Source organism: Mobula hypostoma, chromosome 9, assembly GCF_963921235.1.
Source record: "Mobula hypostoma chromosome 9, sMobHyp1.1, whole genome shotgun sequence".
In the NCBI taxonomy this organism is placed as follows: domain Eukaryota; kingdom Metazoa; phylum Chordata; class Chondrichthyes; order Myliobatiformes; family Myliobatidae; genus Mobula; species Mobula hypostoma.
Genome location: NC_086105.1, coordinates 57303134 through 57320208, shown reverse-complemented (window position 1 = coordinate 57320208; position 17075 = coordinate 57303134). Strand labels below are relative to the sequence as shown.

General features: G+C 43.1%; 1 protein-coding gene and 1 long non-coding RNA gene across 5 annotated transcripts in view; one reads left to right on the top strand and one right to left on the bottom strand.

The window, feature by feature from the left end:
* LOC134351744 (A disintegrin and metalloproteinase with thrombospondin motifs 20-like) overlaps positions 1-17075 on the top strand; it is a 697549-nt gene that overhangs the window by 532748 nt on the left and 147726 nt on the right. The gene's annotated exons all lie outside the window — the stretch shown is intronic.
* LOC134351745 (uncharacterized) overlaps positions 1-17075 on the bottom strand; it is a 74536-nt gene that overhangs the window by 3782 nt on the left and 53679 nt on the right. For both annotated transcript variants that reach the window (XR_010019248.1, XR_010019249.1), the window contains exon 2: positions 14296-14418. This is a non-coding gene — a long non-coding RNA (uncharacterized LOC134351745). The remainder of the gene's footprint in view (positions 1-14295; positions 14419-17075) is intronic.

The window sequence follows — 17075 nt, the reverse complement described above, 5'->3', positions numbered from 1 at the left end:
GCAGAGCCACACCAACCCCTCTGCCTACCTTCCTATCCCTTCAAAACAATGTGTAACCTTGGACATTCAGCTCCCAACTGCAACCATCCTTCAGCCATGATTCAGTGATGGCCACAGCATCATGCCCGACACTCTGTAAAAGTGCATCAAGATCATCCACCTTATTTCTTATACTCTATGCATTGAGATATAACACTCTGAGTACCGTATTTGCCACTCTTTTTGACTCTGCATCCCTAATACCCTGATACTCACTCTGCTGGCTGCAATTTTGTCCTGTCATCTGTCTGCCCTTCCTGACAGTCTGACTGCACACTATCTTTGCTTTTTTACCATCCATCCCATCCTGAGTCCCTTCACTCCAGTTCCCATGTCCCTGCCATATTAGTTTAAACCCTCCCCAACAGTTCTAACAAACCTGCTCATGAGAATATTGGTCCCCCTTTGGTTCAAGTGCAACATGTCCCTTTTGTACCTGACCCTGGCACCTGGGAGGCAACATACCATTCGGGTGTCATGTTCACGTCCACAAAATCTCCTGCCAATTCTCTTGACTATTGAGTTCCCTATCACTACAACTCCCCTCTTCTCCCTCTTTCCCTCATGCACCACAGATCCATGCTCGGTGTCAGTAACCTGGTCTCCGTAGCATTCTCCTGGGAGGTCACCCCCACAATAGTATCCAAAACAGTGTACATTATTGAAGGGAATGGTGCTCTGTGCTAACTGCATATACACCATCCCATTCCTTCTCCTGACAGTCACCTGCTACCCACCTCCTGCAACTTCCCTGTAACTCCGATCGATGATCTCCTCATCTCCTGTACAAGCCGACGGACTTCCGTCCGCTGCTCCTATAAGATGTAGGTGCAGGATTAAGCCATTTGGCTCATTGAGTCTGCTCTGCCATTCCATCATGGCTGATTTATTATCCCTCTCAATCCCATTCTCCTGCCTTCTTCCCGTAACCTTTAAATCTTTTACTAATCAAGAAGCTATCAACTTCCAGTTTAAATATACAAAATGATCCTACACAGCCATCGGTACCAACGAATTCCACAGATTCACCACCCTGTGGCTGAAGAAACTCTTCCTTGTTTCTGTTCTAAAGGGATGTCCTTCTATTCTGAGCCTGTGCCCTCTGATCCTAGACTCCCCCATTATCTAATGTCCTCATAATCTAATCTAATCTAATAATCTAATTGGAATCATCCTCTCCACAGCCGCTCTATCTAGGACTTCCAATGTTTGTCTGGTTTCAGTGAGATCCCCTGCAAAGGACAGTTGGAGAATCAAGTGCTGAAGGGATGCCATTTCTCAGCCTCTGGTTGGCACATCCAAATTCAAGAATGTAACATATTTCTGCAATTCCTAACTCTGCAATGAAGATTAACACAATGTTCTGAGTACCATTCCTCTTCCTCTTCCCCTCTAATATCAATAGTGCCAGGTCTATACACTTTATTCATTATAGGCAAATTATTCTACATGTCAGTCACATGTTCAAAACAAGAAGTCTTGCTGTTCATCGGACTTCGTACATTACATGCCGAGTCCTGGTTTCCTAGATAGTTTGTTTGTTATCAGATGTAACTGAACCGAATTTACTTTTGAAGGCCAGTGAACAGCAAACCCCACCAGAGAACAGTTGAAATTTAAATTTACTATTTCTAATCAGGAAATTAAAAAGCCGCACCTGTAAAAACAGCCGAGAAGCCTGTGATTTTGTTATGAATGAAGACTCCGACAAACTTCTTCAGAAGTACAATGGAAAGCATTCTGCCTGGTTGGTATGGAGGCTGTAATGCACGGGAAAGTGAGAGGCTACAGAGTAGTGGACTCATCACGAGGACAGCTCTCTCCATCTACAAGAAAGGCAAAATCCATCATCTGGGTCCCCCTACCATCTGGGCCACTGCCTCTTCTCTTTGTTACCATCAGACAGGAAGTACAGGAGCCTGAAGCTGCAATCTCAACCATTCAACCACAGCATCCTTCTCACTACCAATAGGTTCCTGAACTCGCATGAAAAACGCTAATTCAACATCAGAATATTTTTCTCTGAACCTCTCCTAAAGTTTGTTCTTTTTGCTTATTGCAGCATGTGAGTTTTGTATAATTTATGTTACTTTAAGTTTATGTATGTATGTTAGTCACATCTGCAGTGTATTGTGTTACTGCTGCAAAATGCTCATTTTCATGGCACTTACATCCTGGGCATGTCCACCCATGACAATAAAGTTGAATTTGAATACACTTGACCTTGAACAACCAACGTTTAGGTGGTACAGAGCTGAAGCCTCTGTCTCACAGCATCATTGACCTGGGTTCAGTCTTGGCCTCAGGCACTATCTGTGTGGAGTGTGCACACTCTGCCTGTGACCCTAGGCGTTTCCTCTGTGTGTTTTGCTTTCCTCCCAAGTCCCAAAGACATGTGTTGGTGGGTTAATTGGTTGTAGTGTGTAGGAGAGCAGTGGGAGAATCAGGAGGGAGGGGTGGTGTGGTGGGGCAACGGTAGATGGGCATATGAGACTGTATATGCTGCAGAAAAAGAATTCAGTGACTACATGGGATTGAACAGATTACTGGCAGATCCAGTGAGTTGAATGGCCTATCTCATGAGAATCCTTTACACATTTCATAAGGCAAGGAAGCCTGCATCTGGAGCTAATCTAGAACTCACATTACACCAGATTGTTAACCTGTAACTGCCCTCTGCTCTGACCCAGCAATAATGCCGTTCATCAAAGACTGACTGAAGGGTATATCTTTGCAGATGTTGAGAGAATAGATAGTAAGCGCGCTTGCCAGCAACTTCCATTGTCAAAGATTAACTCCAGAAGTTAGGAACTGAGCACTAAGTTCCTACGGCAATATCCAGGAGATAAGCCTTGCCTTAGAAACACCTCATCACAGTTCAGTCAGATGTAAATGTGCTGGTCTAATAATCTGCCTCGTGGGTGTTTAACAATTAACAAATGATATATTTGTATTGAAGTGTTATGTATTTCCATTAAAGTGTTGTCTGCTTAAGTTGTTTTGTATGTAGTCAATGTAATTGCAGACCTGGAGATCATTAACATACAGTACATGCATTAAACTGTTCTGACTTTGTGTTCACTCTGAAACCATTTCAGGTACAAATGTGTTTGTTGTCCACAGTTTTATATTTAGACGGTGGTGAAGTATTGCCATTGAACAACTGATCGCCTTGTAGCTATAGTGCTCGGGAATTCCAGTATTCAAACCCAACAATGGTAGTACACAGGTACCTTGGCCTTCTCAATGTGGAGGTCATTCAGCTGGAAAGGGCTAATGAAGAAAATGTGATGAGTCTGAATCAGGCTTATTGCCGTGAGATCTGCTGTTTACCATAGCAGTGCAGTTTGAGATATTAAACAATTACTCTGTTACAATGAAAGAAATAAAAAGTGCAAAACCTGTATAGTGAGGTAGTGTTCATGGGTTCATATACCATTCAGAAGCTGGAGGGGAAGAAGCTATTTCTAAAGTTTTGACTGTGGTTCTACATGCTCCCCTGCCTCCTCCCTGATGGTAGTAACAAGAAGAGGACATGTTCTAGGAGGTGAGTATCTTTAAAGTTGGATGCTGCCTTCTAGAGGAACCAGCTTTTGAAGATGTCCTTGATGGTGGGGAGGCCTGTGACCATAATGCAGCTTGTTGTCTAGCACAATCTGAAGCCTCTTTCAATCCTGTGCACACAAGGTGATGACGCAACCATTCAAAATGCTCTCCACATTACATCGTTAGAAATTTCCTGGAGCCCTTAGTGACATGCCAAATCTCCTCAAGCACCTAATGAAGTACAGCTGCTGGCATGCCTTCTTCATGATTTCATCCATGTGTCGGGCCCAGGATAGATGCTCTGAGATACCGACAGGAACTTAAAGATGCAGCTGCTAATGCTAGGGAGAAAGTGTTCAGGAAACTGAACAGACAAGTCACTTGCACCTGATAGACTACAACTGAGCACTCTGAAAGAGGTTGCTGAAGAGGTTGTGGAGACATCAGTAATGATCTATCAAAAATCACTATATTCTGGAACGGTTCTGGAGGAATGGAAAATTACAAATGTCATTCCACTCTTCAAAAAGGGAGGCGGAAGAAAGGAAATTATAGGCCATTTAGCCTGACCATGGTGGCTGGGAAGATGTTGGAGCCGAGTGTTAAGGATAAGGTTTTGAGGTATTCATAGAAACATAGAAACATAGAAAATAGGTGCAGGAGTAGGCCATTCGGCCCTTCCAGCCTGCACCACCTTACTCAGAAACACATGATAAAGTAGGCCAAAGTCAGCATGGTTTCTTTAAGGGGAAATCTTGCCTGACAAATCTGTTGCAAATCTTTGAGGAAATAAACAAGCAGGATAGGCAAAGGAGAATCAGTGGATGTTGTCTACATGGATTTTCAGAAGGCCTTTGACAAGGTGCCACACATGAGGCTGCTTAACGAGATAAAAGCACATGGTATTACAGGAAAGATACTAGCATGAATAGAGCATCGGCTGAATGGCAGGAGACAAAGAGCGGAAATAAAAGGAGTCTTTTCTGATTTGCATTTGGAGACTAGTGGTGTTCTGTAGGGATCAGTGTTGGGACCGATTCTTTTTACATTGTATGTCAATGAGTTGGATGGTGGAATTGATGGTTTTGTGGCCAGGTATGGGGATGATTAGAAGATAAGTGGAGGGCAGGTAGTGTTGAGGAAGCAGGGTGACTGCAGAAGGACAGATTAGGAGAAAAGAAGTGGCAGATGGAATACAGTGTCAGGAAGTATATGGTCATGCACTTTGCTAGAAGGAATAAAGTGTAGAGTGTTTTCTAAATGGAGAGAGAATTCAAAAATCTGAGTTGCAAGGGGAGTTGGCCTGGGTCCAACACATATGTGCTATTATGAAGAAATCACAGCAGTGCCTCTATTTTCTTAGAAAGTTAGTGAAGTTTGTGAAATGTGTCATCTAAGTCTTTGATAAACTTCTATAGGTGTGTGGGGGAGATTATATTGATTGTTTGCACCATGGCCTGGTATGGAAACACCAATGCTCGCATAAGCAAAAACCAACAAAAAGTAGTGGATATGGCCCAGGCTATCAAGGGTAAAGCCCTCCTTACCAATGAGCACATCTATACGGAGCATTATTGTAGGAGAGTAGCATCCATCATCGAGGTCACCCACCATCCAGGCCATGAGCTCTCTCTGCTGCCATCAAGAAGAAGGCACAGGAGCCTCAGGATTCACATGAGCAGGTTCAGGAATAGTTGTTATCCCTCAACTAACAGGCTCTTCAGTAGAGTGGTAGCTTCACTTGATCCATCACTGAACTGTTCCCTCAACATATGGACTCTCTTCATCTCATGTTCAATATATTTATTGCTTATTTGTTTTATTATTATTATTAATATTATCATCATCATCATTATTATTATTTCTTTTTTCTTCTTCTTCATTTTGTATTTGCACAGTTTGGGATTTTTTTGTAGCCATTCATTGATTTTATGCTGCTTCTTGTATGGTGCCCTCAAGTGAGTCTCAGGGTTGTATATCTCAAGGTTGAAATGTACTATATATAATTTTGATAATAAATTTACTTCAGACAACATCACAGCAGTAAAGAGCTTGAATATCCAATCTCATGAATATTCAAAAGTAATATTTAATTACTTGTAATTACTGTATAACCACACTTTTTGATTTCAATCCTTTGTGTTACATTGTTGATTAGTGTTAATATTTGTGTTCTATAGCAAGTTATGTGGTGCCAAGTGAAGTATACAGTGATTTGGAGCATTGCCTTTTTGTGATTACAACCTGTTCAGAATAATGCAGTAAAACGTTTTACTACCCCAGCCTCGCATATTTGCTCATACCTGTCCTTCCTGACAATGCTTCCTTCTGTAACTATGTTGTTACCTCCTCGTGTGTTCATTTCTTCACCCCCTACCTTCCCTTTCACCTAGTCTCACCTACATAATCCAGTTTGTACTCCTTCTCCTCTCCCCCATCTTCTTATTCTTTATTCCCCTTCCTTTCCAGTCATGATGAAGTATCTCGGCTCGAAATATCGACTATTTATTCCCTCCATGGCTGCTACCTGACCTGCTGATTTCCTCCAGCATTCTGTATGTGTTCCCCTGTTCTTTCCTTTCCTTGCACAGAACATAATTAGGTTTGTCACAGTTTCGGCTGCTGGAGTGATGAGTCTTCAGGTTTGTAAGTGGTAGGTGTGACCAGAAGCATCAGGAGATAGTTAACATGAGGAAGAGATAGTTAATAAATTATTCAGACCCCTATTGAGCAGAGGAAAACTGAGCCTGATGAGGGGTATGGACAGTAAAAGGGATTAGCCTCGACGAAGGATCTTGTCCTGAAACGTTGAATGTTTATTCCTCTCCATAGATGCTGCCAGACCTACTGAGTTCCTCCAGCGTTGTGTGTGTGTTATTACAGATGTGTGTCGTGGTGTCTGCTTTGAATGATCATAGAGTCAAGTAGGCAAAAGAACAGAGAATGGGTCAGTGTGTGGAAGTATGAGATTGCTGCAAGGTTGAAAGAAAGGCAGGACTGACAACACATTGTCCTTGGGTGTTGAAGTTTCAGGCATGATAAGGAGTACTACTACTACGTCGACTCAGGCCTAGGGGGGCAGCGTCAGGCACGATGACGGACTCTCCGCTTCTCCCTCTCCCTCATCAGTGTGTTCAGTTCATCCACATTAGCCGTACCACTGTCTTCTAGGAGTGTGTTGACCATAGTCTTGGGGGGGCGCCCAGGGTTCATCCTCCCGTGCTTGGTCTCCCATATGATGACTAGGCTGGCAGGTAGCTCGGGGTGGCGTAGACAGTGCCCCGCTAGTTGCAGTCTTCTCGCCTTGATTTTAGTAGAGAGCATCGGTAGGTTGTTATAGAGCTCAACGTTCGTCATGTGCTGTTGCCAACTCACGTCAAGAGCCATCCGGAGCATTCGTGTATAGCAACCATCTAGAGACTTTCGCATCGTCTTGGTGAGTGTCCACGTTGCGCATCTGTACGTAAGAATGGAGTCTATGACAGCTATGAAAATCCTCTTTTTAAGCCCTCTGGTCAGGTTCGACTTCCAAATTTCCTTCATGTCGTTCATAGCCCTCCACGCCAGCGCCTTCCGTATCTTTATGTCCTTCTCCGAACTCATCATTCTTGACCCAAGGTACTTGTAGTCAAAGACTTTCTTAATGGTATCATTCTCTATGGTCGTGAGAGTACCTTCGTCGCAGTTAAACACCATGTACTCTGTCTTTTTAGCGTTTTTAGCATGATGAGGGTGATATAAAATGAAGGTGCATTCAGTATTGATGAAGGAGACTGTAGTAATAGAAGAGCATTCACATAAGGTTCTTCCAATGAGGTCATGTACAGTAAATAGAGTTTATTAATCAGAAAAGGTCGATCAGTTTTCTGGGGTGTACTATAGGCTTTCTTGCAGTCAGTGGGAGATGAAGGGAGGAGATATGTTGTCAAGCTGGAGAGAGTTGCAAGAGGAATATGATCATAGTAGTGAGGAAACGGCTGGAATAATGGAATTTTTAAAGTGTGCACAGAGTGCTTTGGGCCAGAAGATAGGTAGAGAAGGGTTAGTGCTGGAAATCATCTGACATGGGCAAGTCATTGAAATGTCAGTGGGATCGCGACCATAACTTTGTAAGGTCAAAGATAATTATGGAAAAGATAAGGAATGGTCCAGAAATTAAGCTCCTAAATTGGGAAAAGACTGATGTCAATAACAAACATTTGAGATTTTTGAGGAGGTGACAAAAATGACTAATGGGGTAGGGCAGAGAATGTTGTCTACATGGAATTTGACAAGGTTCCTTCATGTTAGGATGATCCAGTAGATTAAAACACATGGGATCCTCAGAGACACAGTAGATCAAAATCAAAATTGGCGTGGCCATTGAAGACAGAGCGGTGGAGGGGTGTTATCCTGACTGGAGGTCTGTGACTAGTGATGTTTCACAAGGATCAGTGCTGTGACATGCGTTGTTTGTGAAAGAAATGAGTTGAACATTGTGTTCCATAAAAAAAACAGTGCTGGAACTTATGTTGTTTATATGTAACTGCTTTGGGCAAAGTTGTAGGTGGGCTGACTTGGAAGTTTACAGAAGATACAAAAAAATTAATGAAATTGCGGATAATGATGAAGGTTGTCAAAGGATGCAGCTGGAAATATGGGTGGAGAAGTAGTAAATCTGTTAAAAATCATAGAGTGATATAGCATAGAAACAGGACCTTCAGCACAACTGGCCATTGCCAACAAGATACTCATCTAAGCTAGTCCCTTTTCCTCACAATGTTATCCATACAAGTATCAGGCACTGCTTTATGGAGGTCAAATATAATTGGAAAATCTACATTACATGGCAGAGCCCTTAGGAGAACTGATGTCTTTAGGGATGCAAGTTCATAACTCCATAGAAGTGGCAACACATTTAGATAGGATGGTTGCAGCTGTACAAATCTTTATTTAGGCCTTTTCTGGAGATTTGTGTGAAGTTCTGTTCACCCCATTACAGAAATATCTGAAGACTTTGGAGAGGATGAAGAGGAGAATACCATGTAGATGGATACAGAATTATGAGGGAAATAGATAGGGTAAACACAGACAGGTTTTTTCTCCTGAGGTTGGGTAAGACTAGAACTATAGGTCATAGGTTTAGGGTGAAGGGTGAAATATTCAGTCAATAGGTGCACTTGATGTCAGAGAAATGCATACAATTACATTCTGAAATTGTTTTTCTTTGCAAACATCCACAAAAACAGAAGAGTGCCCCAAAGAATGAATGACAGTTAAATGTTAGAACCCCAAAGCCCCCATCCCCAGCTCCCCACTTGTATTTAAGGGGAAACCAAAGAGGGTTTCTTTACTCTTTACTCACAGGGTGGTGCGAGTGTTGAACAAGCACCAGCAGAGAAGGTGGATGCAGTTTCAATTGCAACATTTCAGAGAAGTTTGGATAGTTAAGTGGGTGGCAGATGCATATTGTGCTGTTGTCTGGGTTTGAGTAGAGGAGACTAAGCAGGAAAAAAAACAGGTCAGCATGGACAAGATGGGCCAAAGGGCTGCAATGCTATAACTATGATTCTAAGAGGTTCACCAGGATGTTGTCTGGATTACCGAGTATTGTCTATAAGGAAAAGTTGTACAAACTGGGATTGTTTTGCCTGGAGTGTCAGAGGCTGAGGAGAGATCTGAGAGTTTCCTAAAATTATGAGAGAAATACTTTTGTACATAAGATAAGGTAGATAGTCCGGGTCTCGTTCCCAAGGTGGAAATGTTATATATTAAATGTTTAAAGTGAGAAGGGGAAGCTCAAAGAAGATTTTTGCATGGAGAGTTGCGCATGGAGAGGAGCCTGGAACATAGGTAGTGGAAGCAGATCTGATGGGAACATTTTCGAGGTAGTTATACAGACACTTGAACAGGCAGGGAATGGAGGGACAGAGGCCCTGTGCAGGCAGGTGGGATTCATTTACATTAGTACAATGGTTGGCCCAAGAGACTGTTCCTGTGTTGTACTGTTCTGTGTTCTATATTCTTCCAGACAGAACCTGGCAAAAGGTCACCCTGAATGTCAAGAGTCATCAAGGGCTTGATAAAGACAAGAAGGTAATATATGACAGGTATAACTGCAAGCAGGTGAAGTCTTTCAGGAATGTCGAATGTGTGGGGATGGTACTTACTAAAGAAATTAGGATGGCAAAGACGGGCCACGAAATATCACTGACAGACGAGATTAAAGAAAATCCCAGGGCATTATTTATCAATGATAAGAGGTAAAGGGTAATCAGGGAAAATGTGGGGCCCATTAGGGACCAAGAAGGCAATCCATGTGGGAGCCAGAGGATGTGGATGAGCTTTAAACTTCACTAAACAGTCGGAGAATTCCAGGCAGGCAGTGAAATTCGAGAAGACGTTTATCTAAAAATGGAAGCCAGACGTATTTCGTGTGGGACTACAACTAGCATACATGGTAGGGATAAAGATGGATAAATCCCCATGAGATGTAACCCCAGTTGCTATGGGAACCAAGGCAAGAGACTGCTGGAGACCTGGTAAAGATACTTAAATCTTCACTGGCCATTGGTGAGGTGCCAGACGGCTGAAGGAGAGAAAATGTGTTGGCTCCTTTATTCAAGACTGACAGCAGGAAGATGTCTAACTCAATAGTAGGCGAGCTACTGGAAAAATATATCTAAAGCACAGGAGTAATCTGCACTTAGAAATTTTGTTGAACTAATTTGATCGGTGGGGGCATAAGTGGAGTGAATTGGTGTGGGGCTTCTCCCCCCCCCATAACGAGTATGTGAAAGACCAGAGGTTACTGGATTAAAGTGGAAAGGGAAAGGCTGAGTGGAGATCTGAGGAGGGATTTCTTTTCTCCAAGAAGGTGGTTGTAGTTTGGAATGCACTGCCTGAGAAGGTGAAGCGACTGACACCCTCCACATTACAAAGTACCTGGACAAGTACTTGCAGGCGACGTGCTGAGAAGTGGAATTAATATTGAAAAGTACTTAAGAGACAGCATATACATACAGTAGTGGGCTGAAGGACATCTAGTGTTCTGTTTCTATGACTGTTCAAATTAATTGTTAGAAAATTAAGATTTTTCAAAATGACGCCATATGTTGGTTAGTAGTAACTGAAATGGTCGCAGTTCTCCTAAATGCCCCGTAGTAGTTCAATTTCCCACTGTAAGTGCCCTTGCCTAAGCAGATGAGCAACTCGTAGCAGATTTACACAGATGTACAGTGGAGAACATTCTGACTGGATGCATCGCCCTCTGGCATGGGGGCTGCAATGCACAGGGTCAAAAGAGGCTGCAAAGCATTGTAAACTCAGCCAGCCCCATCACAGGCACAAGCCTCCCCACCCTCAAAAGGCATCCTCAAAAGGCAATGCCTCGAGAAAGCAGATCCATTACTAAAGGACTTCACCGACTGGGATATCCCCTCTTCTCATCAGCGAGGAGGTACAGGAAACTAAAGACCCACACTCAGTGATTCAGGAACAGCTTCTTTCCATCTGCCATCAGATCTCTGAATGGCCAATGAACCCATGAACACTACCTCGCTATATTTCTTTTGCACTATTTATTTATTTTATTTTTTATTGCAGCTCAAAGTGAATTTTTAATGTCTTGCACTGTACTGCTTCCACAAACCAACAACTTTCATGACATGTCAGTGATAATCCACCTGATTCTGATTTTGATGGCAAGATCATGAGGAAGCTGGTGAACCATAGGCAATGGAATGGGCTTGAGGGGAATACTCTGGCAGCTGACATTGGCAATGGGCAGAATGTCCTCTCCTTGTGTAAACTGAGAAACCTCAGCTGTCACTTGTAACTCAGCAAATAAGTTGGATAGTGCACGGTTGTTGGCTTATGATCTGACAAACTTCTAATTAGAAATTCCCGCAGCCATTATGTGATTGCATAGAACTGAAGTTGGATTTGGATTTCTCGATAAGCTATCTTTGCAAGTCCTTGAACTAAATTAATTTGCATCAATTGTTAAATGTGGTGTTGGACATATCTTTATTCTGCATGCCACAGTCCCCAAGGAGACATTGGACTGTATAGCAGGAGAGGCAGTTTGAAAGAAGCAAGTGGGCAGTTGGGAAATTCTGCACACCACTTTCCCGAGGAGATGTTGGATTGTGCATAACTAGGCGCTTGGCAAGGGCTAATAAAAAGCAGTTAGCTTTAAGTGGCCATTGTGGGAGCGGCTATTGTCTACGTTAGAGTGGGGAGCTCTGACTTTACCTCATACATACTTCAGCAAGGAGAAATAAAAGCAGAAGGTAGATTTTCTTTGTTTAAATTTTTCTTTCTTTCTTTTTTATTGCACAGTTAGAGCAGTGGGGATGCCAGGCAGGATAGTGGAATACTATTATTGCAGGATGTGGGAAGGCAGGGAGAACGCCAGTGTTCCTGATGACTACACCTGCAAGAAGTGTATCCAGCTGCAGCTTCTTTCAGACCACGTTAAGGAGTTGGAGCTGGAACTGGATGATGTGAGGGACAAGGTGAGGGATACTGGTCACTGGGTGAGCGGATCAAGAGCGGGAAAGGGGATAGGCAATCAGTGCAGAGTAGCCCTGTGGACATTCCCATCAACAGCAGGTATACCGCTTTGGATTCTGCTGGAGGATGACCAAGCGGAGGAAAGCTGCAGCAGTCAGGTCTCTGGCACTAAGTCTGGCTGTGTGCTTCAGGGCAGAGTGGGAAGAAGAGAAATGCAGGAGTGATAGGGGATTCCATAGTCAGAGGAGCAGGCAGGCAGTTCTGTGGAGATGAAAAAGATACATAGATGGTATGTTTCCTCCCAGGAGCCAGGGTCAGGGAGGTTTCGGAGGTACGCAGCATTCTAAAGGGGGAGAGTGAGCAGCCGTAAGTCGTGGCACAGTATACGGTACATTAGTACCAACAACATAGGTAAGAAAATGGATGAGGTCCTGAAGACAGGATATAGGGAGTCAGGGAGAAAGCTGCAAAGGGGACCCCCAGGGTAGTATTCCCTGGATTGCTGTCTGTTCCATGTGACACTATGGGGAGGGTTTAAACTAAATGGACAGGGGGATGGGAACTGGAGCGATAGGACAGAGAGTGGGGCTGTTTGGTGTACTAGTAGATACAGTGTATAGTGAAACTGTGGGGAAGGACGGACAAATGACGGCAAGATTGCAGTCAGGGTGATAAGTTGAAGTGCAACATGTGAGCAAAGTTGAGAAGGGTGAATAAAAGAGAGGGCAAATAATATAGCAAAAATTTGTGGGTTAGAAACATAGAAAACCTACAGCACAATACAGGCCTTCGGCCCACAAAACTGTGCGGAATATGTCCTTACCTTAGAAATTACCCAGGGTTACCCATAGCCCCCTATTTTTCTGAGCTCTATATGCCTGTCCAGGAGTATTTTAAAAGACCCTATTGTATCCGCCTTCACCACCATCACCAGCAGCCCATTCCAAGCACTCACCACCCTCTACGTTAAAAAACTTACCCCTGACATCTCCTCTGTACCTACTTCCAAGCACCTTAAAACTGTGCCCTCTCGTGCTAGCCATTTCAGCCCTGGGAAAAAGCCTTTGACTATCAATGCCTCTCATCAACTTATACACCTCTATCAGGTCACCTATCATCCTCCGTCACTCCAAGGAAAAAAGGCTGAGTTCACTCAACCTATTTGTTAGAGGATTGGAAAGCTTTTTAAAGCCAGCAGAAGGCAACTGAAAAAGCCATAAGGAGAGAAAAGATTAAATATGAAGCTGAGCTAGCCAATAATATAAAAGAGGATACCAAAAGTTTTTTTCAGATATATAAAGAGTAAAAGATGCGAGAGTAGACATTGGACCACTGGAAAATGATGCTGGAGAGTTAGTAATGGGGGACAATGAATGGCAGATGAACTTAATAAGCATTTTTCATCAGTCTTCACTGTGGAAGACACTAGCGGTTTGCCAGAAATTTCTGAGAGTGTCAGGGGGCAGTAGTGAGTGTATTACTTAGGAGAAGGTGTGCCTGATTAGCTGCAGAGACTAGAAAAGGAAGAGAATGTCAAAAACAGTGCATGAATTTGAGAGCAGGATCAAGGCTGGTGGCTAAGGTGACAAAACCTATGAGTTCTACACAATTGCCAGAAGCAGTCTGATGTAGTCGTTGTGTAGTCAAGAAACTATTGTAGGGGGAGATGTTCCAGAGTAGGCTTGGAACAAGGACTGCTCCATTTTGCCAGCAAAAAGAGCCGTGCAGCTGAGGACCAGGTCGATGCCCATGGCTGCACCTTTGACTTGAGGAAAATGGGAGGAATTTAAAGAAAGGTCATGGAGGGTAAAGCCAAGTTCTGCCAGGTGGACAAGAGAGGTAGTAGAGGGGAACACATTGGGTCTTTAGTCCTTAAGGAAGTGGAGGGTCCCGATGGGGAGGGGGGGGGTGGAGAGAAAGAAGGAGCAGTACAAGTTTGGAGCTCCATCCAATGGGAAGCTATGGAGGGGAGATCTCCTGATGTGCTGAGATTGGTAACAATCCAGGAGACAGCAGTCTAATGATCATTGGTAGTTTCATGACCCAATGGAAGGTAAGAGGGGATACCCAAGAGCAGAGATCAGTGCCGTTTATGTCCTGCTTCAGAATTTCTGAAAGGATAAGCATATGTTTTGGGAGACAGGCAGCAAATTCCCCATAGATAACACTAATCCCTCACCAAATATTACTTAAGCCAAATCTCTGATCATTTACCTTGTTGTTCCTGACTTTCCCAGGCAGAATGTTGAGTCCCACGTTTGCTGCATATCAGAAAGCCTGAGGTACTTCCTTGGCTCTGATGCACTTCAGGATTTGTTGGGAATGCATGATATATTCCTGTAAACAAGATCAGCAGAGATTAGTCGCTCATTTCTGTGCTGTTCATTAGATGAAAGGGTTAGCGTATGAGGAGAGTCTGATTACTCTGGGCCTGTACTTTCTGGGGTTTAAAAGAATAAGGGTGGGGTGGTCTCATTGAAAGCTATGAAATATTGAAAAGCCTAGATAGAGTGGATGTGAAGAGGATGTTTCCTAAAGTGAGGGAGTTTAGGACTGGAGGGAACAGCCTCAGAATAGTGAGGCACCCTTTAGAAGAGAAATGAGGAGGAATTTCTTTAGCCAGAGTGTGGTGAATCTGTAGAATTCATTGTCACAGACTACTGTGGATGTCAAGCCATTGGGTATATTTAAAGTGGAGATTGACAGCTTCTTAATTAGTAAGCACATCAAATGTTATGGAGAGAAGGCATGAGAATAGGGTGAGAAGGATAATAAATAAGCCATGATGAAAGAGGGGAGTAAACTCAAATGAACTAATTCTGTTCCTATGTTATATGGTCTTTTAGTCTTATGCCTGCTGTTCTCAGTGGCTGCCAAATCTGTGTACATAACCAACTCTACACTTCAGTCATAACACATTGCATCCAAGGCCTATTGATATATTAATGTGTTAGCTAGTGATATAAATGTAAAGTTACATAGTTGGTAGCATTTGTTTCTGAATCTTAACTTCCTTGTAAAATCAGAGTATTTCATTGAAGAATTCTACCAAACACAGGTTCCCACTGGAAGTATTTTACATGAACACTAAGCTGTATAAAATGATATTGTGAAGGCTGAAAGAAAAAGCTTATCAGAAGGAAAGTCAAACAAGCTATGGAAAGGATGAATTAATGACAAACACGAGTCATTTGGCTTTCCATTGTTATCCAGCGATCTTGTTACGTCAATACCTTACTTCCTCATTGTTAAAGCATTTCCCTACCCAAAATGAATCCATGAAAGGTAGCTTGGCATTTACTAGGTGCACAAGAAAACAGGGGCAACAGTAGGCCACTTGGCCCCTCAATCCTGTTACGCCCTTTTATAAGATCATTGCTGATCTGTCTTTAGCCTCCTTTCCTCATCTCTGCTGATTTCCCACATCCCTCAAGTCAATGATCTTTTAAGAATGTATCAATTTCTTCTTTAATCACCCATAATGATCCAGTTCCTTCCTATAATGTGGCAACCAGAAATGAATACTATGTTCACAATATGGCCTAACCAGAGTTTTATATACAGTAGTTGCGACATAACTTCCTGACACTTGAACTCAGTTCCTCGACTAATAAAGGCGAGCATTCCATATGTATTATTTACCACCCTGTCAACCCTAGCAAAAGGGGAATATGGACTTAGACCCAAAGGTCCATCTGTGCATCAGCTCTACAAAGGTCATGCTGTTAACAATCCCTTTACTTTTGATAATGCCACCAATCCTCGTGCCATCTGCAAATTTACTAACCGCAGTCATCTGGTTTTTCATGAGTAATTTGTTTATGTTACAAACAGCGGAGGTCCCAGTATGGTACCCTTCAGATCACCTGCAGTCACAGACCTCCAGCCAGTATAAGTCCATTCAATCACTACCATCTGTCTTCTGTGGCCAAGCTAGTTTGAATGCAAACTACCAAGTTACTGTGGATCTGATGCAGCTTAATCTTCCAGATGATGCTGCCATGAGGGACCTTGTCGAACACCTTACTAATATCCATGCAGAGAGCATCCATCACTCTACTATTATTGATCTCCTTCAGCACCTTCATCAGGTTAGCAAGATACAGAAACAGAAATTCATTTAGGCGGCTCCGTGTACTCAGAGAAAAGACCTTAAAGAGTTGTTAACTTTGCTCTGAATTTACATCCTCTTACACACCTTTGACTTTGTGTCATTGATTTTCATTTTCCCCATCACTGTTCCATATTGCCTTCCTCTTACTTCAACTTTCCATCAATAGAACCCCCGTCCCCAGACAATGTTAATCTCTGATTCCATACTGACCAGGGCACTGATCTCAGCCTGGTTCAAGTCAAGCTCTTCCTCTTCCCCCATTACTGGTACAGTGCCCCACTATTGGAACTAAGTCTCCCATAGCAGTCTATGAGCCACATTTTTCCCTCTGATCTTATTTTCCCTCAGCCAATTTGTACATGGCTCAGAAATAATCAAAATATTATCCTTCTTGTCACCATGCTTTTCAACTTTGTCTCAAAATGCTCATAATTCCACAGCAGAGCTTCTGACCTTGCCCCTTCCTTTGTTTTTTGCACCTCTATGGATCCTCTATCTATCCCCTGTGACCACTACATTACTTTTCTTCTCTGACACTAGCTAATAATCACCCATAATGACCCCACTTGGAGTACTGTGCTCAGTTCTGGTCGCCTCACTAGAGGAAGGACAGGGAAACTATAGAAAGGGTGCAGAGGAGATTTACAAGGACGTTGCCTGGATTGGGGAGCATGCTTTATGAGAATAGATACAGTGAACTCAGCCTTTTCTCCTTGAAGCGACAGAAGATGAGAGGTGACCTGATAGAGGTGTACAAGATAATGAGAGGCATTGATCGTGTGGATAGTCAGAGGCTTTTTCCCAGGGCTGAAATGGCTAGCATGAGAGGGCATAGTTTTAAGGTGCTTGGACGTAGGCACAGAGGAGGTATCAGGGGTAA